This window comes from Camelus bactrianus, chromosome 8 (assembly GCF_048773025.1).
Source record: "Camelus bactrianus isolate YW-2024 breed Bactrian camel chromosome 8, ASM4877302v1, whole genome shotgun sequence".
Classification (NCBI taxonomy): domain Eukaryota; kingdom Metazoa; phylum Chordata; class Mammalia; order Artiodactyla; family Camelidae; genus Camelus; species Camelus bactrianus.
Genome location: NC_133546.1, coordinates 89651563 through 89675703, shown reverse-complemented (window position 1 = coordinate 89675703; position 24141 = coordinate 89651563). Strand labels below are relative to the sequence as shown.

The window sequence follows — 24141 nt, the reverse complement described above, 5'->3', positions numbered from 1 at the left end:
TATATCCTGAATACTAGTCTCTTATTAGATACATGCTTTGTAAAATTTTTCTCCTATTCTGCAGATTGTGCTTTCACTTTAGTTCTTTTAAACATTAAAACAATTTCTTTACAGGTGAGGTAATTAGATGTATTGATTTATTTTATTTTTCTTGCTAAGCACGCCCTCTATCAGTTGAGATACCCCCTTCCCCTGTCATTTCACTTTCTTGATGATGTCCTCTGTAACAAAAAGGTTTTAATTTTGATGAAGTCCAGTTTATCTCCTTTTTTCTTCTATCACTTGTGCTCTTCGTATTGTATCTAGGAAACCAAAGCCTATCCTAGGACCTCAAAGATTTATACTGTGTCTTCTTTTAGGAAGTTTATAGGCTTAGTTTTTACGTTTCTGTCTCTGATCCATTTTGAATTAATCTTTATTTGTTATATAAAATATGGGGGTCCAGATTCCAGATTCATTCTTTTGCCTGCAGATACCCAGCTTTCCCTGCACCATTTGTTGAATAGACTATTCTTTCCATGGAGTGTTGTTGGCACCCTTGTGGAAAACTGACTGTAAATGTAAGTTTATTCCCCCTGGGATTTTATTGTGTCTCATAGATTTATTTATCCAAACTTATGCCAGTACCATACTGACTTAGTACTATAGATTTTTAGTACACTTTAAAGTGAGTCATCCCACTTTGCTCTGCTTCTTCAAGATTGCTTTGGCTCTCCTGGGCCCCTTGCACTTCCATATGAATTTTGGGATAAGTTTTTCAAGTTTTGCAAAGAAGTCAGCTGGAATTTTGATAGGGATTCCACTGAATTTGTAAATCACTTTGGGGAGTCTTAACATTTTTAACAATATTGTCTACCATTCCATCAACATGAGATGTCTTCCATATATGTAGATCTTTCAAAATGTTTTGGTGATACTTCAAAATATTCAATGTACAAATCTTGTAAATTTTTGTTAAATGTATCTCTCATTTAATTTTTAATGCTGTTGTAAATGGAAAGTCTGAGCTTCTTGAGGTAGGACTATATATCAATTTGTTTATTTCTAGGATTTCTACACAGCAACTACCCTAGGTTTATATTTGCAACATAAATCTATCCACAACTCTTCCCACCCCCATGTTATAAGAAACCAAGACCCAGGTTAAGCTACCTGAACACCTATGTGGAAGTGAGAAGTGAGACCCTTGGGTGGGGCTTTGTGAAGATGATACTGAGAGCTTATTTAGGATGGCTTCATCTTAATTTCTTTTAAACAACACTTTCGGTGTAGTCAGATATATTAAGAACATGCCCTTTTGATGTGCAGAGGAGCTAAGACTATTATCAAATAATTTCTAGAGAGAGTGTTGTACTTGAAATCTAATTTGCATCAATCTTTGAAGATTTATGTTTCAGGAGCTTTGACTAAAGAACACCTGTCTTTATTCATTAGTGACAATTAAATGCTCAAGCAACATGTAATAGTCTGAGAAACTGCCCCCGCCCCGTAGTGCTGGGTGGCTGCAGCTGTAACCGGAGTCAGCGCTTACCTTTCCCAGTATGCTTGTGCTGATCCGCTCAAAGCGGTTCGTCCAACAGTGTGTCTGTAGTCTGTTGGACATAGCCATAAAACATTGAGTTAAGGTTGCTGGAATGCATTATATTCTTATTAATAATAAGTAAGCACATATTGAGTACTTACTGTATGTTGGGAATTGTCCCTCAGCCTCACATGAATATTATTTCTCTTAAAACCTCACATATTTTCTTGTTATTCTCACTTTACAGATAAGGAGACTGAAAATTAAGTCTTCTCTCTTTTGGGTGGAGCTCATTATCAATGACGGGAAGTTGTAAGGAAAAAGATATTGATTCATCCTGAGAAAACATTTTTCTGAGAGTCAGCAGTGAAGAAGGTGGACACTGAAGAAGGTGATCATTGTTCGATTGAGACGAGCCCCGGGTTGTACGGAGTCAGCATCCCTGTCCTGGACACAGCCAGTATAGAGCTGCGTGGTGGGTGAGGCGGCGATGCCGCGCAGGGAACGCAGATGCAGGGCCATTGGGCTGTGCTCAGGCCCGGTGGGGCTTTCTCCTAAGGGCAGTGGACAGTCATTGACAGATTTTAAGTAGGGGAGTGGGGTGCTCTCGTAGATCCCTTTTGTCTTGTTGAATGCTTAGAAACATTTAGAAGGCTCAGCAGGAGGTGATGTGATGAGTCAGATTAGGGTGGCTGCCAGGTGTAGGAGTGTAGAATTTTCAAGTGGTTTTCAGTCCCAGTTTTGTGGCTCAGTAGCCGTGTCACTTTGGATGATGCACTCAAGGAAAAGAAACAATTTATCTAATCAATAAATGCAGTGATGTACCGACCTCCCAGGACTGCTGTGGAGATCCTGTGAGATAACGTGTGCACAGTGTGCAGCATGGTACCCGGCACAGAGTCAGTGCTGAGTGAGTGCCAGTGAGTATCTGGTAGGACAGGTGTGGGTGGTGGGACTCGGTGACTGAGGAAATCTGGGCCCTGAACGAGGGGTCCAGTCACATCTGTGAGTGATGGGCCTGAGCTGTTATAGGGAGGGAGACCTTGCCCCCCGACCAGGGGCCCTGGGCAGGACGGCTATGGGAGGAGCACCATGAAGTCAGCTCTTTGCAGGTGGAGTTGGTGTTGCCCTTGCGACATCTAAGTGCAGTGTCACGAGCTCAAAGAGGAGGTCTGGGCCCAGGCTGTGAATTTTCCTATAATCTTAATCCCTGAGGACGCTGAGGTAGTGATCACTGAACGTGAAGACATACTTTACAGGACAAGTGAATAGTAGTATCATCTCTGTCATCAAAGCTCACGTCTCTTTATTCATCACCCACTTTGCTAATTGGGTACTTACAGAGCTCACTTCACCGACCTCCCATGCGCTCAGGCTCCACAGTAAAGAGCTGGTGAGCCTCCCTCCTTTCCAGAAGACGACACATTTTGCTGGTAGCCTTCTGTACCTCGCCAGACTTAGAATTTTAGTTTGTTGATTTAATTCTAATTTCTATTAGCCATCTCCTGACAAGAGAGACCTTTTACCTCATGGTCATATTTCAATTAGCTGTTACTGAGAATTGCTGATCTGATCCATAGTGTAAGTATTATATTAACCTTGTAGAGTACTTATCATTTTTCTGTCTTTGCCCTTTAATTTTGTATGCCCTTTCTCTATCCTATTTGGGGCCTTAATTTTTTTTAATTAAAAGATGTCTGTTTGCAGTTAAGAAAACAAAAGGAAAAATACACATGATAGCTAAACATAGAAAATATCTAGTGTGTTTTCTGTCTTGGCAATGGAGGGTTGTAGAAACTTATGAAAACCTTCATTACACAAGTTTCTTAAAATGCGGATTAAGAAATAAAACCTTCCTTCCTCATCTTTCAAGCTGCACAGCTAATTGTCAAGAAAGTGAGGGGAAATCCTCAGAAGCCAAGACAAACCAGAAAGCAGGGATTCTGGGTGATACATGAGCCTTAGAAGCCCTGGGGGGCCTGTTGGCTCCTGTACTGTGTTTCAGTTGCGTTGACAGTAGGGCAGGAGGTGAGCCCGAAGCCTCTCACACTGGGAGTTGGATGACTGATCATATGTAAGGCCAAGCCCATTCCGAGAAGCATGGTTTACTAAAGGGTGAACTAGGAAAACAAAATTCCTCAAGGCAAAACAGTAAGGAAAGTCAATTTTGTTGGAAGAGGGGAAAAATTACAAATCCAAAGTAAGGATATAGTTTAAAGCTCTTCTGGCATGAGAGTGACCACAAACTCCTGGCAGAGAAGCACAGCTACTCCTGGAATGAGAAGCTGTGGTTTGAATGAATCAGTGAGCAGCCATTCCGAAAAGGCCTCCAGAGTCTTGTGGATCAAGATACTGGACGGCAAACACCTCTCTTCCAAGGTCTCATTCAAGTAACTGGAAATGTTTTAAAGGAAAGAAGCCATAATCATAGTTCTGTTTATTAACATTACTATATGCTAAGAATTCAGAGGTGACTATCGAGTTGACTCCTCATTTATGGACCTTACTTTCTCTTTGGGGAGAAAAACTGACATAGTTGGGGAGCTTGGTAGAGGGAGTTGTTAGTCTGTTGCAGTTAGACAGGAGAGGAGATTAAGAAAGCAGTGAAGGGTGGGTGAACTTTTTAGCTGAGGACAGACAGTCTTGTTCAGTTGGCTTTTAATTGCAGGCTCAATGAGCTGTCACTGGAGGGAATAGATCTTACGGAGGATGGCCTTAGCTCAGGCCTCTTTAGAATGGACACGTGAAACTGGAGAAAGACAGTCAAATCTGTGCAGACATTAAAGTTCAATTGAACATGCTCCATCCCTGAGCCAAAGATAGGACAAATATGCAGCACTTCTTAAGGACAGAGGAGTGGTTTCTAAGGTTCTCCAAGAATGAATCCCAGGGAGCCGGGATGGCCAGTTGTCAAACTGTGACTTTGCTCTTTGGACGGTGTACCCACCAAGGGTATTGGACTTTTATAGGTTTCCATTTCTCTTTAATACACGTCAGGTGATTAGGACGTGGGCACAAATATTTGACACCTTGTCGAGGCGACTTTGGTTACCTGCCTAGAAGCACGGGCACTGCTATGGCTGCGTCATACATCTTGCCGCCCATCCCGTTCCCCGGCTCAGTGATCACGGTAGAGTGGTCCCTTGTTGACCTGTCCGTCTCCTCTGTGACATCATAACCCATGAAAAGACCGGAGCATATTAACGTGGTTTTCTTAAAGTCAAAGGAACAGATCAAATATGGATTCAGATTTGTTCTTTCCTACTTCAGTAGTGCCATGGAGAAGGCAGTTTGGGCAGCTTTTTTAGGGCCCTGGAGGCTTTCTCTCTCAGCCTCTGGGCACCTTTATTGAAAACCCTTCATAGCTGTCTGGACTGCTGTAAAACCACTCCGCCTGTTTTGCCCTGAAGAAGTGTTCAGTTTATAACTCATCTCTACTCCTTGGAAAACAACTCAATAAAAACTCAGTTGGTTTCCCACCAGCCATGGGCAGGGGTGGGGGATACCTTGTTATTATTTCATAAAATAAAAATAACAATAATAATAATAGTGGTAATAATATTAATAAATAATAATAGTAAAAGAACTCTTAAAAGAGCACTGGGCACATTGGAGAGAGTCAATAAATGCTTCCTGGCTTAAGTCAAAAGTGATGACTCAGTGATTCCATGGCTGCTGTATTTGCTGAGCTAATTACTCCTTTGCTCCATTACACATTTTTTTTTAACTGAAAAAGAAATACATGCAAATGGTTAAAAAAAATTCCAACAGAGCACAAAACTACACAAGTGAAAGAAGTTTACCCTCATCCTCTGTTCTTCCAGCCCTCCCTGGAGATGCCACTGTTTACTATCCTTTGGATGCTTTTCCAGATATGGTATGCACATTCCCAACTATGTATGTAAATTCCTTTAAAGTTTTAGTTATTTTTAACTTAAAGGGATTTAAATCCTCAACTGGCTTCTGCCCGGGTAATAGAACAGAACAAATCTGACTGCATATTAGATCATTTCATTTGACTTTAACCCTATGCTCTGTCTCCTAGGCTTCATTTTGCTTGTAAAACAATGTTGCTTAGAGCCTGAAATATACAGGAGAGCCTATTCTGAAGGCTCTGACCTTTAAGGATATTTAACACTTTTTCATTCCTAAAAAGATAACAAATTACAGAATAGAAAATAACGTTTGTTTTGTTGGAGGTTTACAGAGATTTGACCCAGGCAGATAGCTGCAAGAACAAAGGATTCTAACAACAAGGAATTCCTACACCAGGAAGATTGCAACAACCAAGCACGTAGGAAAGGAGCCTGAATTCTGACTTGGGGAGATGGTTTTCCAAGACATTAGTTTGCCATCTAGGTCTACAGAAAGTTGCTATTCCATGCCCCAACACCTGGTCTCCCAACTTACTGGCCTGTCCTGCATTAAGGAGAATGAATTTGGACTCAGTAACACTCCTATCTTCCTAGCAAGCTGGGCACTGGAATAGTTTGCCATCTAGGTCTACAGAGACTTGCTATTCCTTGCCCCAACACCTGGTCTCCCAACTTATTGGCCTGTCCTGCACTGAGGAGAATGAATTTGGACACGGTAACACTCCTATCTACCTAGCAAGCAGGGCACTGGAACTGAGTGTTATGGAAACAACAGGCCAGCCAAGAAACAAGCACCACTGGGAGGGTTGGAGTACTCAGATTTATTATGCCGGCGGGCTCAGAGGGGCTTCTGCTCCGAAGTTCTGAGCAACTCCAAGACATGCACATGAGGTTTTAAAGGGTTAATTACAAGTAAGGGGTATTAGCCAATAAGGCTCAAACAACAAAAATCAAGGAATCAGTACACTGGAGCTTATCAACTTGTAATAGATCACATTACTGACACCTGTTGAGGTTGGATTTACGAGTTAGCTTGTTAGCCCAGTAAACTGACACTAAACTTCAGATTTACGAGTTAGCCCAGCAGAATTTAGATCAGTAAACCGACACTTATCACACTTAGATTTGTGACTTAGCTTGTTAGCCCAGCTGGGCTTTTCCTTTACATGAGGATAGCTCTCCCACACCCAGGGAACTACTGTGAGCCCTTGATGGTTCCACTAGGGTGGGGTGTGGTTTACCCAGGAGGGATGGGGACTGTGCACCAACACTCAGGCAGTCTGCTCTGTCTGGGCCTCTGATCTTGTACCACCCCGCTCCCCGCCAGCCCAACACCTGGGAGAGTGGAACTAAGGCAGAGATCATGCCTGCCTGTTTCCCAGCGTGTAAAAGGGGAATAGGTACTCTTCCCAAGGTAGTTCTGAGCGACAACACCTGCGGGTGCTTGGTTCCCAGAGCAATAGAAAACCCAGCTCCGCGTGGGGGCAACGGGTGTGATACCCATAGGGGTTCTGCAGAAGCATCGGATGGAGGGCTGGATCAGAGAGGTAAAACATGAGCTGCGGGCCTTGAAGGGTAACAGAATGGTACAGAGGCAGGACTGCCGCCTCCTTCGGGGTGCCCCCAGAGGTAAAGCTTTTCCTCTCCATTTCCGCTACGACCCTCCCCTCTCCAGATCCATCCCTTTTCTCTGCTCTTCCGGTCCATCTGTCTCCCTCCACTTTTCCCCTCCTCTCCTCCCCCTCCCATCTTCTCCCACCCTCGCTGCCCCACCTTCTCTTGCAGAACCCAGAGTGGATCGCTGGCCCTCCTGCGAATGGGCAGTCGGTGCCAGCTGGACCGCGGGTTGGAAGCTCCAGCTCCGAGCCGGGGATCGGCCCCAAGGCTTCTCAGCTCTGTCGACCGGTAGGCCTTTAGCTCCTGCCCGGGGCCGGGGCCTCTGGCTGTGGAAGTGCAAGGTGGGGGGCTCCCGGGAAAGGGGTCAGGCGGCTGCGGGAGGGCGGTCGGCATGTCACAGCCCCCCAGGGCGCCAGTCAGCCTGTGTTCAGCTGAATTGCTCTGGCCAGACCCCTCTGCCCGCGCAACCTACCCCGGCGCCCCGGCCAAACCTGTCCATGGCCAAGTGTGCACCTGCAGCCTCTCACCCAGCCGGGCCCCCCTCAGTCCGTGGCTTTCGTCCCCTTCCCCTCTCCCGCCCGCGAGGCCTCTCCCGCCCGAGAGTCCTCTCCTCCCGGGCTGCCTCTCCTCGGCCGCCGGCCCGTCCCCGCCCCTAGGGGGGCTGTGCCCGGGCGGGCGGGGTCTGCGGACCCGAACGGGGGCAGGCGGCTGGGGCTGGGGCTGGCCTCCGAGCGGGGCTGCAGCCCGCGTTTCCACCAACAACCCCCACGCTTTCCCTGCCCCGCGACCCCGGGGCTGCCCTGCTCTTCCTTTCCTGCTCCCTGAGGACAAGCTCAGCGGCGTGGGCGCTGCTCCCTGGGCTGAGAGCCTCCGGGTGTAAAGCCCAGCTTCTGGTGGAGTCGGGAAATTGGATCCTCAGTGCTGAGCGAGCTTCTGTCTCCTCCCTCAGTGTTTCAGCCCCAAGTAAGTACCTTGAACACTTTCAGGTGTTATGATGGCGGTGCTTGTTGATGTCACGTGTTTTTATAGTGCCAGGGATTACAGTGTTGAAAGCAAGGCTTGGTTCAGTTAAAAATGAGCTGAAGGCATGAGGCTGTGACATGCTCCTTCCTTCCCATTCCCAGTGTGAAACGTGTAACCGTCGATTTTAAAAAGATAGTTACAGTCCCTAACTAGCCCAGCCCATCTAGGGTGCGTTAACAGGAACAGCACCACCAGAGGCGTTGGAGACCCAGGGACACTGCAGTCCTAAAGAGCTCCTGGCACAGTTTGGTTTGTTTTGGTTTTTTGTTTTTCTTAAATCGTGGGGCAGACTAGTAGTATAGAGGGAAAAATAATTGTCAAGAAATATTTTTTCATATAACAGCTTTATTGTGATATTGTTCACACACCATGAAGTCCATCCATTTAAATGGTGCAATTCAGCAACTTTTAGCATATTCACAGTGGTGCAACATTTATTATTCCAGAACGTTTTCATCACATCCGAAAGACCAGTGAAAATGAGTGACATACCCACCCCTCCTCAGTGGTGTTTCTAAAGAAGTTTCATGCCTATTCCTGACCATAAAATAACTTGTTACATTCCATGAAATATCTGGTAGGAATTCTAATCAGAATTGCAATGAATCTGTGTATCAAAACAGGAAGAATTAATGTCTTTATGGCATAAATTTCTTCTACCCATGAATATATCTGGGACTGTATCTTTTCATCTCTCCAGAGCCTGGCCCATGGGAAGTCCTCACTAATTTTTGGGCTTGTGAATGATGAGATTCTATACATCATTAGTTGCTACTGTAGCCTTTCACAGAAGAGAAAAGTAACCTCAGTGAAGCCAAGTGACTCTCTGATGGTCAGAAAGAGTGACAGCAAGTGCTGGAGTGATCCAGTGGACTTGGTGCTTGCAACCAGGATTCTCCAGCACCTACAGCTAAGGGGATTACAGTATTCTTTTTTTTTTTCTTAATGGCGTTGCTTTTATTTTTACTTATTTTTTTAATTTATTTTTTATTGAAGTGTAGTCAATTTACAATTTTAGTTTCAGGTGTACAGCAGAGATTCAGTTATAAACATATGCATATGTATATACATATGTTTTAGATTGTTTTTAGTAGAACTCATTACAAGAAATTGAATATAGTTCCCTGTGCTATATAGTAGGCCCTTGTCATTTATTTTATATTTATTAACGTGTATCTGTTAATCTCCCCTTTCCTGCCTGCTAAGCACAGTTTGCTTTCTATGTCCATGAGTCCATTTGTAGCAGCACCGTTTTTCCTAGTAATATATGCTCTTTGGCTGCTTTCAGTTTCAGTAATTCCATGTTATCTGTGAGCGCTTTTCTTCTGGTGGCCTTTATGTGGTTTGCACACGTGGTAATAGCGATCTGTATTTGGGAGAACTCCAGGCCTCGTGTAGTCCCTGGTACAGAGTGCCCACTGAGTTGATGCTTGAACTGGGAAAAAAAACATAGTAAATGTTGGAATTTCCACTATGGTTGAGACTTCCAGGTTTCTGTAACCTGTTTACCCCACCTTATTATTGGCTGCCCCCATACTGGGTAATTTGGTGGAATTTCATGGTATGGTGGTGTAGAGACAGGGCCTTGTATGCTTCTTCTCTTTCCGTTTTCTAACACTCATTCTCCTGGGCCTCCCAGAACCTCCCTCAGTAGTGCCCAGGGCTGGCTTGGTGCTGTGCTGAGGCAATATTTGTTAATAAGGCCCTTTCCTCATCTCTTCTGACCCTCCATTTCTTTCTCTGCACAATGAGGGCTTAGACTATATAAGTGCTTTTCAGTTTCTTTTAAAGCCATGTTTCCTTTGAGAAACAGAAAATGCAAATCTCTCCTCCCATCCCAACACTTTAGATTTTGTTACTTCCTGCAAGGAGTCACATAGCTCTTTGTGGAAAATTGATGTGATTGTGATTCCAGGTGGCACAGAAAAGACTCTTCAGAAATTTATTGCAGGGAGAGGGCAGAAAAGGGGCAGTATGTCACACTTTCTAGTGTGAGCACTGGAGCAGGGGCTTGGATTTAAATATGGTGTCTGTCGTGGCCTCTCTTTAACCTTGCACAATGTGACAAACCTCTCTACCTCAGTTTCTTGATGTGTCAAGTTGGGGTGATAATATTTTAAGGCTTTTGTGAAACATTATACACATAATCTATTTGTGTCTCAGTAGAAACAACACCTGCAAGGGATTCAGGGATTTAAAAAAAAAAAAATTCTTGCCCATAGCACTATGTCGCTGTGTATTTTAAATTTCCTGGAGGGTTATGGTTGAGTCTAAAGTCCATCGTGGGTCAGGTGGCCCATAGTTCTCTATGCCCCAAATTGCCCCCTCCTCCCCAGTCCTCTTCCTCAGTCCAGGATGAAGTTCCCTAGTAGATTTACACAGAGGTCTTGTGGAAATGGCTTTTCATTTTATTGTTTCACCAAGAAGGGCTGCCATCATGATCTCTGTGGTCAGATTTTGAAGGGCTGCCATCTTGCTGTCTAGTCAGGTGAAGGCTATGCAATTGGGAGTTTCTATTTAATAAAAAGGAAAAGAATTACAAATAGAAAATTAGAACAAGGGTGGTGACAGGGGCTCTTTGAAGTGAGCACCATTAGCTTTGTTAGCTTCACGTGCAGTGGTCTCTTGCCACGAGGACCCATCCTCTTGCTCTGAAGTTGGAGGGACCAGTGGGTTCAGTGGGAATTTTAACTGAGTGTATCTCATGTGCTGGGCATTGTCCTATTTTTTCTGTGTGTTCCTTTTTTGAGACAGTGAGCACATTTCACTTCAATAGCTTCTTTAAAAAAGTAGAAATTTTATTTTGAGGTATAATGTAGATTCCCATGTAGTTGTAAGAGATAGTATGGAGAGGGCCTATGGACCCTTTTCCCAGTTTTCCTTAATGGTTCCATCTTGCAAAGTTGGGGTACGATTCATTACTGACTCACTAACAATTTGAGGTTTGTGTTATTGCCATCATTTCTATTCACGATTAAACTGGGGCTTAGAGAAGCACACACGCCTGACCAGGTCACCCACATGGTTATTGTATAGACGAGTGGAACGTGGGCTTGGGATTTCCAAGCAGTACCATTATGATGGTCTGTGGCAGGGAGAAGCATTCATTTTGCTTGTTTATTCATTCATTCAACAAACATTTATTGAGTAACCTCTGTGGGTCAGATGCTTTCATAGGGTATTCTGATTCTTCAGCAGTACTGAAAATCAGGTAATATTTACTTTTTTTTAAATCTGAGAAAATTAGCTCTGAGAGGTTATTACCCCCCTGAAGGAATTATAGCTCATAAAGGAGGGATAGTAAATTTGTAGTCACCCCTTTTTATGCAGGTGGTACCCTAGGCATTTTACATTTGCAAACTTCCGTAATCCAGATATATTCTTGTAAGGCAAGGATTTTTTTTTTTTTAATTGAAGTATAGTCAAGTTTACAATGTTGTGTCAATTGAAAGGTGTTTTTTGAATTTTGAATTAAAAAGTATTTTTTGAGGAGGGTAATTAGGTTTACTTATTTGTTTCATTTATTAAAATGAGGTACTGGGACCTCGTACATGATAAGCATGTGCTCTACCACTGAACTGTACCCTCCTCCCCAACGCAAGTTTTCTTATTCATTATTCTGCAGCTTAGGGTTACAAATAAATTGGAATTGAAATCCAGATCTTTTGTTCCTACTGTTGTCCTTTTCTTTATATTCTGCTGAAGGGGTTTGCGGAAAGCACTTCCTTTTTTCATTTCTTTATTCCGCATTTTTGAGCAGTGACTTTGCATCAGGGCCTTGCTAGGTGCTTTGAAACAGAAAACAAGAAATGACGCTTCTCTGCAGGGGCAGGAATCCTAGACCAAAAGCTGGGTAAAGTGATCCGAGCTAAGGTAGCCATGTGCAGGCTCTGAAGGACAAACTGTACCCCTGGATTTGCTTGGGCTTCCCCTGCCTTCTGGCTGGTACACACCAGGTCACCGCAACCCAGAGGCGCCCACAGCCCACAGCACAATATTTACATCGATCTCCTCTCCCCTCTCGGCAGGGCCTGCAACATGAGCATCCCTGACTACGTGCAGTGTGCTGAGGACAATGAGACTCTTCCCGTGGTGGTCAAACCAGTGGGGATCATCTCAGAGGAGAATTTCTTTTGCATCTATAAGCGAATCTCCTTGGTGAGCCAGATCAGACCGTGCAGCTCCCAGGGCGCACTCTGTATGCACTACAGGCACCACTATGCGCCCAAGAATGGATGGAGCGTCTTCCAGACCCACCGCATGGTTGTGGGCCTTGTCACCATTACCGACTGCCTCTCGGCCAAGGCCTTCGAGAAGCTCCACGTTCAGAGGAGCTGTATGGCATCACGCTGAATGACTCTCAGCTCTTTGTCTTTGTGCTGAATGGGGAGGTAAGCCAAACAGTCGCGCACCGACGTGGCCTTCAATCTACGAGGACTGCAGGGTGGTGGAGAAGAGGATCGAGGACTTCACTGAGTCACTCTTCATCTTGCTCAAGTCCAAGTGGCTGGATGGGGCCCCTGACAAGTCTGGGGACAAGATCCCACTCCTCTGCATGCCGTTTCAGAAGGAGGACTTCATGGGACTGGACACAGACAGCAGGTAAGTTTACCTGGAGGCCAGTCCACCCTGGCTGTGTGCCGGGTTTCTTCTCTCCATCCAGAAAGGGATCAGCACGGAATAGGACTGTCTTGTATCCAAGGGGGGAGGGAGGTGCAGCCCGCCGGTTTACAGACATTTAAAAGTGAATCCGCCTTTGTTTCAGAGAGATCCTTTTAGTTATAGTGTTAGAGCACTTACTCCTGCTTTTCAGCCAGGACCCTGGTGGGACCCCTGGAGTTGCTGTTCAATAGAGTAGCCACAGCCACTGATGCTAGGAGCACTCGGGAGGAGGCTGGTCTGAGCTGAGATGTGCTGTAGTTCAAATGCACATGAGACGCTGAGGCTTGTCTACTAAAAGCATATAAACTATCTTGTTAATTCCTCTATTGATTACATGTCAAAATGATAGTATTTTACATACAGTAGCTTATGTAAGATATGTTCTTAAAATCAGTTTCTAGTACTTGTTTTTTGTTTGTTGGTTTGTTTCTTTGTTTACCGTTTTAAATGTGGCAACTGGGAAACTTTCTTTACATGGCTCTCATTTCATTTCTGTTGGGCAGCGTTTCCTGGGACAGTCTCATGCCTTTGCTTATAGATGAGATGCTGAATCCCGAGAGGCAGAACGAGGCGCTGGTTGAGCTGGCTTGGAGCCAGTGTCTCCTGCCTCCCAGGCTCAGCACCAGTTCGGCTCAGGCCCTCTCTTCCTGCCCGACAGGCAGCATGCCATGTTAGGACATAAGAAACACCGCCAGGGAACTCCGAATGAACTCCTTATGCAGGGAAAGGCGTATCACGGAGTCTGGGAAAGAGCAGAGAAATGTTCATCCTCACTTTGTCCCTGTGATTAAGTCAACGGCCCCACTTTGCCTCGGAATTACAAACGAGCTCTTCTGGGCTGCCTAACCCCCCAACTTCTGCTCTGTTTCCCCGTGTATCTATTGTGCTGTCCCTCGGGCAGAAGAGGGTGAGATGCCTTTGCCGAGAGGTGGTCCCCCTTTGCTGGGGAGAGTGAGGGAACCTGTGTACCCCCGGCTTACGGCCTCGGTCCTTGAGTCTGGAGAGGGCTCATGGAGGTCCCACAGGTGATGGTCGGACGACCTGGCACGTGCTGCCGTGCCCGCTGTGGAGGCGGTGCTCTGTGATTCTTGAACTTAACTAAGATCAGATTCTAGTTTCTGGTTGTTGGTAAGTTGGAGGAGAAGATGCCAGAGAATTGATAAAAAGAATATCCAGAACAGCCCTGTGAGTGACAGGCAAGAGGAATCGAGTCCCACCTGCGTGAGGTGCCTAGCGGGCTCTGGATGAATTTCCTGTTCCTCCGGGACATGCTTAAGGAAGGGGCAAGGCATGTCGTGGCCATGATCTGTTCTTGTCCTCACAGGGCCCTGTGATCTACATGCCCGCGCTCCCCATCTGTTCCTTGGAGATGGGTTGTCAGGTTTAGGAGCCTGGGCACTGCTGAGGGCACAGCTGCCAGCACCGTGCTACACCGAGGCTGGCTCCGTTCACCTCACATGTCACCTCCTGCTGATCCCCCAGGCGTCAGTCAAGGTAGGTGCATGGGTGCAATGTAAGCAGGGACCACCTTCTCCCCCTGGACAGAATGGTGGGTGAGCAGTGGAAGCCTGGAGCCCTGCCCCAGCCCCCTGGCCAGTGCCTCCTCTTTTGTCACAGGAGGCACTGGTGACATTTTTGCTCAGCAACTGCTTGGCTCTGAGTCTGCGGACCCACCAGAGAATTCCTGCTTGTTTTTGCCTTTTGAAGTCTGCCCTTGGGATTTGGAGGAGTAGCTGGATATGTGCTTAGCCCATAGTGGTTAACACAGTCACCATTGTTTACCCAGAACCTCGTGTACCAGGCATGGCTCCCGGCATCAAAATATAGCAGCGCATTAAACCTCCCTCCTGGTGCGTCTGTCTGTTTTGGTACCGTAAGGTCTCAGCCAGCATCTTAACGTCAGTGAGAAAACGCGGCCAGTGAGCTCGGGTCAAGCACGTTCTCCTCCAGTCACTTTTACTCCATTGTTGCTTTTACTATTCCTCAGATATTAATTTTTTAAACAATGCTTTGGTGCAGGAACAGAGCCTAATTCTCTCCTGCTACTCTTGGTGGAAGTGCGTAAAACTGTCCAGCCTGAAATGTGACCACAGTTTGTAACTTAAGACCTGCCTAGACCCATGTATGTGGAGTTTTGGTTAGGGGCGCTGACCACGTTGGGGTCCCCCGGCAGCGCCGCTCCCCTCAGTCCCCTGCTCTCCCTGGAGCAGGAGGTGAGGGTGGGTCTCACCATCCCCGAGTCCCTGGCCTAATACACTCACGTAAATTCTTGTACGTGCTGTCAAAGTCATTTTTGTTCTTGTGTGTTTCTAATTTTCTCTTGTTCCTTTTTTCCTTTTTCTTTATTCCTTTTTCTCTTGTACTGCCCTGTGAGCATGTTGTTGCGTCTGAAAATGTGGGCTGTGCACACCCTGCATTGGAATAGCTAGATCGCCCTCCGTGCTGTCTCCATCGCTTTAAAAAGCAAAAACTTAACAGCTGCCTTAATCCATGTATTATGCTTGTCATCTTTTTATTTTCTAATTTTTTTTAGCACATCACCCACTGGTGTTTGATACCTCTTAAAATCCTTGCTTTAAGGAACCAGTTTGGTCCTCCTTATATTTGGTGACAAATGTGCCCTTATTAAATTTGTTTGATTGTTTTGAAGAAGTGAGATGCGAATTCATTTAGGCGGCTGCTGAGGGATTTTTTCATGGAGTATTTAAACTTGTAAAGTCAAATTCTGCAGCATCTTGCTACATTCCTTCTTTTACACAAACGTGCTTGGCACTCGGTTCCTGGCTGTCGCTGTGTGACGTGCGTGACGGCGTTGCCTGGCCGGCGGTCACTGGTGAGGAAGTGGCAGGCTCGGGGGTGAGCAGCTGTTGGAGGAAGCAGTCACCGTTTTGTTATTTAATTTTTTTTTTTTTTGCATTTTACTTCCCGTGCCATTTACTTTACTTTGCCTTCACAAAGAGGCAGAAGTTGGTCTAAAATCCATGCCACACTTTGGTTCCCTTTACGAGGCTGGTTTATCTGAGTATCAGGACAACATGTCCTTCTCCTAAGTAGCTGGCTCACCTGGATCTGGTGGACATAGGGACTGCTAAAGGGGACCGTAGCTTCCACCCTGCTCCAGCCAGTGGGCATTCAGAGCCGGGTCTGTGGTTTGTATCAGCAGCCGTGCAGGTCTCCCTGCACCGGCCTTTACTTTTAACCCATGTTGGCAGTAAATAGCTGACTCCGTGTCTGTTGCTGCTGACGTCCACCACTGTCGGGCTTGTCGTTAGTTTGCGGTAGTGAGTCTCCAACACCCCAGTCAACTGTGAAGGAAGATGCTTTGGCCGACCTAGGACCTTGGATTCTCACCCCCACCATGGTTCATCTCACCCGGTGAATGTGTTTGGCCACCACCATCATGCTGACCATGAGGCCTTGTTTCTCCTTTCATGCTCTGGTCCAAATGTGGACACTTCATTTTTCACTGAATTTGTCTCGCTTCAGACAGGAGAGAATATCTGAAGGAGTCCATCACATTGTGGGTGGGGAACAGATCAGAAGTAAATGTCGCAAGTAGAAGGAGTCTAGTCTGTCCGGCTTGGCAAATGCAGGCTGGGATCTGTGATGGCCGGGCTATGCCCTGGACACAGGCCTTTCCCGTGGCTCCCGAGAGCCCAGGGGTCGGAGTGAGAACATCCTGGCCTGGGTTCCTCCATCCTCGTCTGCTTACTGACAACTGTGTCTGCTAATTAGGAGCTTCCCCACACCTCGGGCCCTTCAAAACTCAGACCATGGGAGAACCTTGCGTCCCTTCTCCTGGGCCTCCTTTGTGAGAATACAGTGCCTTCTGAGGTGACCAGTGGCAGGAGATGCCTCCCCCTCCAGGGAGCACCCTTTGGAGGACTGTGACTCAGCGCACCATGCTGTGAGCTTGTGGGGTTCCGGCCGTGGTCCCTGCAGAACCAGACTAGAGATGGGCTTAGTGACAGATATAACAGGACTGATTCCAGGGCAGGGCTTGGGGGAGGGAACAGTGGAAATTGAATGTGACCTCAAACACATAGGTGGGTTCTGGGGCTGTTACTAAAATGGGGAGCATGGGAGGTACCTGCCAGGAATCGAATTCCAGAGTAAATGGCGGACATGAGGCATTTTTAAGATGCCATTTGTCATCCAAGTTAGGACTTCAAAGAGGCACTCGGGTCTATGGCCCTGGGGCTCAGGTGAAGGAGCCGGACTAGAGATACACGTTGGGAGTCGTCATTCTTAGCTGGTATTCACAGACGCGCATGTGAATTAGATCATCTTGAGAGCTGCAGACTGAGGCTGAGGGGGGGCAGGGCTGTGCCTTGGTTGGAGGAAAGCCCAGACCATGCAGCTTTCGTGTGTCAGTCTGCGGCGTTTGCGATTTTCAGACTAATGCCATTTATCCTTAAGGGGCCGGGGGTTGGGCAGGGCCAGCCTGGAAGAAATCTGATAGGAGGGTCGTGGCCACGTGTGTGTCTTGGGAAGATGCAGATTCTGCAGGGTCCGGGAGGGTAGACTTCTAAGAAGCTGGAGTTGGAGTGGGGAGAAAGTGAGGGAGGGAGGGCGTCCTTGGGGGTCGCCACCCTACTGGACTCGCTTTCCAATGAACAGAAGGCAATCAGACAGAGGATCTGAGGTGAGAAGAGATGGGCACTGGGAGGGGAGCCAACCTGGAGAATGGTGCGTGCAAAATTCTGGAATAGTCTCCCTGAAAAATTGAGTTAAAAATACCCAGACTCTTAAGAACATTGAAAGTGACTGGGGAGGAGGCAGTTGTTTTTCTGGCCTCGTAAGGGTAATGCATTTATTCAGGGATACACAGAAGATTCGGGCAGAATTTTCCAGGGGTTTGATCCTTACCAGGGGGAACAGTGCAAGTTTAAAGGGGGAGAAGGGCAGCGGAGGGAAGCTAGTCAGGCCCCGTGTCAGGTACCAGTCGGCAGCCCTACTTGCGTGTTGCATTCTCATCCATGCCTCCCAGGTGGTCGATGGCAGCTCCCTTTTGCGGATTGGGAAGCCTTCTCAGAGGGGTTAAGGAATTGGTCCGTTTAGCGGCTAGTCAATGCTGTAGCAGGATTCAAGCAGGGCCTTGTCAGACTTCAAGGGCATGTTCTCTCTACTAATTCGGTACCTCTCTGTTGTACCTGGATTGGTGAATTGGGTCCGTTTTGGAGCCTTTCACAAAAAATACGATTTAAGTGTCTCAGGACAGTTTCACAAAGCTCAGTGTTCTTTGATGGTTCAGAAGAACCGCAGTGCTTTTCGCCCCACAGAGGTAAGGTCTTACTCCTTGCCGATGACGTGGTTGCAAATGACGTACAGGTGCAAAACCAGACTTAGCAGCTTCTGAAGGGAAACTCTCCAGTTCTCCCTTGATCGGCTTTCTTCCACGGGATGTAACTGCTGCAGCATAGGCCTGAGCTTTCCATATGGAGTGAGGGTTTGATAACCAAAGTTAGCATAAAACGGTCAGATGAAGAAAATAGACGTTGACAATTTATTTTTGGGTTACATTAGTGAAGATATTCTATCAGTTAATGATCCATATATCGAATGAAATTGAGTACAGAACATTGCAATTCTTACTTTCTATTTAGAGTTCTCTTACAGAGTAAGGTTGCCTGCTTTGGAACATCAGATCCACCACCACGGCACCTATCAGTGTGTTGGTGTGATTGCATTTACGCAGTGAATGTAATCTGGGCTTCCTCAGCCCCAAACACTCCAGTGCAGAATCACGGGCTGTAGCCATCTCTTAGTCACGCAAATACTTCTAAAATTATATGATGCCAGAAAAGAAAGAAGAGGGAGAGAGACATTGCCTTTATCAAAGTTCCTTTCTATTCTAACTGCAAACTGTTGTTGAACAGCTCTTGTTTCCTTTGGATATGAATATATACATTTCTTTGCATGTAACCCGGGATTTGGACTAGAACACCAAGCTCTTGCTGTCCACAAGCCACAAAAATAGTAGCCAAATTGCACAGGTGTGAAATAGTTTATACTTTTTTCTGAGAAAGAATCCTTGAATTTGGGACTTGGGCTGTGATTTTTGCTTTTTGCTTCCCCCACCCCTCTTGTAATCTCTCACTCCTTTCCACGTGGCTCCCAAGTGTTCGTGGTTTCAAAGGAGTGGGCAAACACTCAGTTGGTCACCATGTACTGTTGCTATAGATGGAGCCCTGCCAAGACCTAAAGGACATTATCAGAAAGGACTTCCTGGAAGAAATGGGCTCTACGTTCAATCGTGAGGACAGAGTAAGTGTCAGCCAGGAGAAGGAGTCAAGAGTGTGGCTCAGGTGGCAGGTGCAGCCCGGGCAGAGGCCTGGAGGCTTGTGGGGTGGGGACGTGGGGAGAGTGTCCTGTGTGGTCCAGGGTGGAGTATTCCCCTGCTTGGGAGGACCCTGGAGAGAGCCTGGGGTGAAGGGCTTTGGAAGACGTTGGGTTTTATTTGAACAGACTCTGGAGGCAGTGAAGGGTGTCAGCAGGAAGTGACCCTCAGGAAAGGTACTTCTGGTTTTGCTTCTGATATTCTACAGACAGAAGGGTCGGTACGGGCGAGAGCAGGTCTGTCTGTCCCTTTGAGACCCACCCCGTCATTCATTTATTCATAACACGCGCACTTCTGTGTGTCTAGGGGAGAGTGGGTGGACCCACATTAGTAAGCAAAATGTATTTGCTTCTTGTGAGCTTAGCAGTGTCAGAAGTTGACTTAGCCTAGAATGTTCTAGGAATAGAGGAACAAGTTGCGGAGGTTGGAGGGAGGGAAGTCTTCCTTGGGAAACAATCAAAATGAGCCTGGAGGTAAGTGGGAAGTAGGAGCAGGACAGGGGGTCCCTGAGGTCACTGGGGACCTGGGAACTGGGGTGAGGCTGGGTGAGCAGTGTCGGGGGCGGGGCTAGAATTCCACCAGGGAGCCTCTGAAGGGTTTGAAGTGGGGTGATGTAATCAACTTTGTGATTTGGGAAGGCTGCCGTTGCTCTGTGTGTGTGTGTGTGTGTGTGTAGCGTGGAAGAGGGGGAGGGTGCCACCAACTGGGGGAGGCCACTAAAACACCATTCACAGGCTGGGAGAGGGGCGTCAGGGCTGCTTGGGGACGGCTGGGGCAGTGTTGATGCCGGATTTCCTTATGGGGAGGGCTCGTTATCGGGGTCGCCCGAGAGGCGACTTTTGTCTGGAAGAAAAGAGATGGAGGCTGCCAGGTGGACTTTCCTCTTCTCTCCTTCCCTGCCTTGTGTGATGATCTTAGCTCAGCCAACTTTTGGAACAGAAGAGCTAAGTTCCAGGGTAGCCCAGGACTTTGTTGAGCTGGTTCGAGTGAGATCTGATAGGATTTAGATTTCTGTTCAGATCTGCATGTTCACTTAGCTAGAAACCTCCCGTCATTTCGATTTCCATGGGGTATTTATTCTTGATAAAGATTGCTTTCTTGGTGAGAGGAAATTTAATACAGCTGTTGTCTTTCTCTAAAAAAAATCATATCTTTAAAGAAATTTAATATTCCAAAGAATAGCAAAATTTAAAAATGATAAAGTAAGGCTTTGGTGTAGTTTCTTTGGTTTCTGAGCTAATGTGGAGTTAGAGCCTTTGCATTACTTAATAGCACATCCTTAGTGAGCTGTTAGTGAGCACCCCAGGCCCCACCTCTCAAAACACCATTAAAGCTTGCTCTGAAATAGTGAGGTCATAAAGGTCTTGTTTGCAGAATTCAAACAGTTTGTTTATATTATACAGCATAGCTCCATTTATAAAATAATAATATGTTCAAAATTAAGAAAGTGGAACATAATTGATTTTTTTAAAGCTGAATCATAAACTTTCTTGTGCTAATGTTGCAACTGGAAATTTTGAAAAGAAAAATCCTACTGTAATATCATCTACGTGGAATACATATATGACTTCCACATTTGAAAAGTAACAGCGCAGTGGTTTTAGAAGTCAGGAGCATTCCAACTCAGATACTGGCATTGATGGTTGCTGGTTTTCAATGGAAGAGCCTAAATTTGCCTTCTTAGCATTTTTTTTTCTTTGTAGTGAGAGGGCTGAGTAGTGCTTTGCCAGCATGAGTTTGGGGCAATTTGAGGGCAGATGTCGTATAGCAGCAGTGAGATATTTCCATGCGTTTAATTTTCCGGACATCACCAGGGCACATGTGGGGTTTGTGCATGCAGGCTGGGATGCTGCAGGACTCCCTAATCCATCACCGTTATGTCCTGGAGCTGCTCCGGTTAGTGAATAATTTTCTGTGCCTTGGAGGTAAAGTGGTCTGATGCAGATGATCAGATATGTAGTTAAAGTGCTATTACTTGAAATAAGAGAAACCTTGAAATATGGCTCTAACAATACAGGATGAGGGAGGAGAATTGGCTGAGCTGCGTGCAGTGGGGAGTCTTCTCAGGTGACTCCCACGCCGTGATTCCTGCCAATATCCGCCCCAGCACTGCACGGTTGTCCTGCCGAAGCAAGCATGCACTTTGCTCAGAAACGCACTGAATTTCCTTGTGCCTCTGTTTGTTGGCTTTTTTTTGAAAGCACATCTTGCCCTTTGCTTAAATGCCATCCCTGCAAGTCGCCTCATACACTCATCCTTCTGGACCTCGTCCATACAAAGCTGCTGAATGGATGAACAGAATGTAGAATCCCCATTTAGTGAAAAATTATTCAGACGTAGGAGTGAATAAAAAAGAAAAAGAGGAAAATGAAAAAGGCCACCTCTTCTGGGAAGTCCACTCTGACTGCTCAACCCGCCCTTTTATCTTTGAAACACAATCACTTTTGCTCCACTCTACTCTTTTTGATAGTACTTACAACCCTCTAATAAACTTTAACGTTTTCAAAAAAAAAAAAAAGAGATGCTGATACCACTTCAACATGGACGAGCCTTGACAAGAGCATGTTAAGTGAAAGGAAGCAGACACACACGGCCACATATTGTTGACTTCAGTGATCTGAAATGCCCAGAATAGGCACATGCAGAGGCGGAGAGCAGGTGATGGTTGCAAAGGGCTAGGTGGAGGGGGGTTAGGTAGTGACTGCTAGTGACAGGGGGATTCTTTGGGGTGATGAAGTGTTCTGGAAATAGATGGTGATGAGGGCTGCACAACCGTGAGTGTGCAGAAGACTGCTGAGCTCTGTCTCTGGGAGTGCCTGTGGTTGGGGGCGGCTTTATTTTCTTCTCACCCTGCACTCTGAAGAGACATCTTGTGCAGTGGCCTTTCTACTAGTGTGAGTGGTGAGAATCAGAGACTTTGCAGAGTCTTGTTTCTTTTACCCCCCCTGCTGAGTGTAGGCAAAATAAATTTAAGCCTGAGAAAGTGCTCCATCTGCAGAAATGTATTTCAGTTTTGCATGGAGTAAAAATCTTGAGAGCTTTTTAATTGTTGAGGACAGTCTGTGGGGGGAAATAGCCCGTGATGCCTTGGGGAGACCTGGAAAAACCGCGCTTCCCTCCCTGACACGGGTGGAGTATTCACCCCAGTTCAGGCAGTGAAGGGCCCAGACCCGTGAGCGGAGTTGACAATCGTGAATATTTACGTGTATCAGCTGCTTCATCTTGGATATTAAATTCAAGCTGAGTCAGTTTGTGGCGGCAGCCTCATCCTACATCAGGAATTTATAGTATCTGCTCTTTGAGGTGAAGACCTGACAGACTTGATTATTTAACAGTCTCCCTTGAATTGATATCTCAGATTCCTTTGTCAAAAGCAAAACAGCAGAAATACAGACGTCCTTTAATGCCAATATGACCTGGAAAGGGTTTAGTCTCTGTGCCTCAGTGGCCTTATCTGCGGTTGGGGATGATGATAACAGTGTTTCCCTCAGAGGGGCTGGTGAGGGGAGAGTGAGGAGCACAAAGGGAGGACTTATAGGAGATGCTCATGAATGACTGAATTTAGTGCTCTCAGCCTGGTGAGGCCTCAGGGGCAGAGATGTCAGAACAGAGCATTCCTAGCCAGAGCAAGATCCGTGTTGGCAGCTTTTGGGTTCAGTATCACAACTGTGGGTTATCAGGTAGTTTTAAGACTTGGTAATATGAATTCATGAATAATGTTAGAAGACTAGACATTTCAGATTCAGTTTACATAGTTCTCAAGATTTCCTCTGAGAAATGGATGGCTTTTTCCCCATCTTAAATCTGAGATGAGTCTCTAAAAAATTTCTGTATTCCTCCATCTTTTTGCTTTAATTCTCCATTTCTTAAAAAAAAAGTTTTTAAATTGAGTTAGTGGGGACTGAACTGAGGGCCTCATGCATGCTAAGCAAATACTCTCCCAAATGGGGTATAATCTCCCCCCTGATTTTTTTTAAAATTTACTTTCTTAGTATTCAGAGGTTAGAGGCCTCTAATTCTTTTTCTGGAGACTTGTCCATGAACCTGTAAATCTATTATTAATGGACAAAACTTGGTTTATTAAACAAATGAATAGAATATTCTGCAACCCATCCAAAAGGAAATGATCATTGGCTTAAAATGTTTCTCCTTTAAGGTGATTTCTCCTTTTTGGTCTAGCTCAATTTATTAACAGATATCCTCATCATCATAATGACCAAACTCGCTCTGAGTGGACACCTCCCTAAGGCTAAAATACTTTCCTCATGTTTTACTTCATAGCAGGTGTTTGACGGTAGGTATCAGTGTCTCCTTTTTTACAGCTGAGGGATTGAGAGATGGAGCAGCTTGTCCCAAATCACACGCAGCTGGCGGTGGCTAGCTCGGTGCTGGAACCCAGGCTGCACAGGATGCATTCTTAATTGCTTCTCTAATCAGCCTCCCGTTGAGTGGTTACCCGAACTCCTGTGACTCCATAAATGGCCGATTTTAGTGATCTCAGCCTGATGAGGCCTTCAAAGGGGAGACACCAGTGAGAATGTGAGACAGAGTGGCATAAATTAAAATTGTACATTTTCACAGAAGTTTAATTCTCAGGTAGTGGCATAAAAAGTTAATTTTTATGTATTTTAGTGCTCTGTAAGCACTAAAAACAAAACATTAAAAATAATTACAGTGCAAATGAGAAGGGGGCTTTGAAAGTCCAACCACTGCTGATGATGTTACTTGTTTTTCTCTAGTGGCCCTTATTGACAGAAATACTTACAAAGACTGAATTGGTTTTATGTAGTCTTAATATGGAAAAAAAGATTGTCAGTGAATATTTTAAGAAAATCTTTATTCTTTTCTTTCCTGATGATGTATATATAAGTTGTTTTCATGGCTTAAGTACATTTCCTCATTTGTGAAATTTGAGTAATATCGTTTAACTTGTCTGACTGTGAGAGTTAGTAGCCTTGTATACAAAGAACTCAAGAGGTGCTTAGTAAAAATGTGCTGTCACAATGACAGATATTTTAGAAGGATCAACTCTGAATACTAAAGAGGGTGGCTTATTACTGATGCTTATTTAATATGTATATATATGATATATATGAATATGG

At 45.7% G+C, this 24141-nt stretch overlaps 1 long non-coding RNA gene across 1 annotated transcript in view; it reads left to right on the top strand.

Annotated features, from left to right (window-relative positions):
• The first annotated feature begins 426 nt into the window (after positions 1-426).
• Positions 427-24141, top strand: part of LOC141578414 (uncharacterized) — a 67014-nt gene continuing 43299 nt past the window's right edge. The window contains exons 1-5 of the long non-coding RNA XR_012508809.1: positions 427-560; positions 1770-1913; positions 7183-7977; positions 12066-12639; positions 14024-14193. This is a non-coding gene — a long non-coding RNA (uncharacterized LOC141578414). The remainder of the gene's footprint in view (positions 561-1769; positions 1914-7182; positions 7978-12065; positions 12640-14023; positions 14194-24141) is intronic.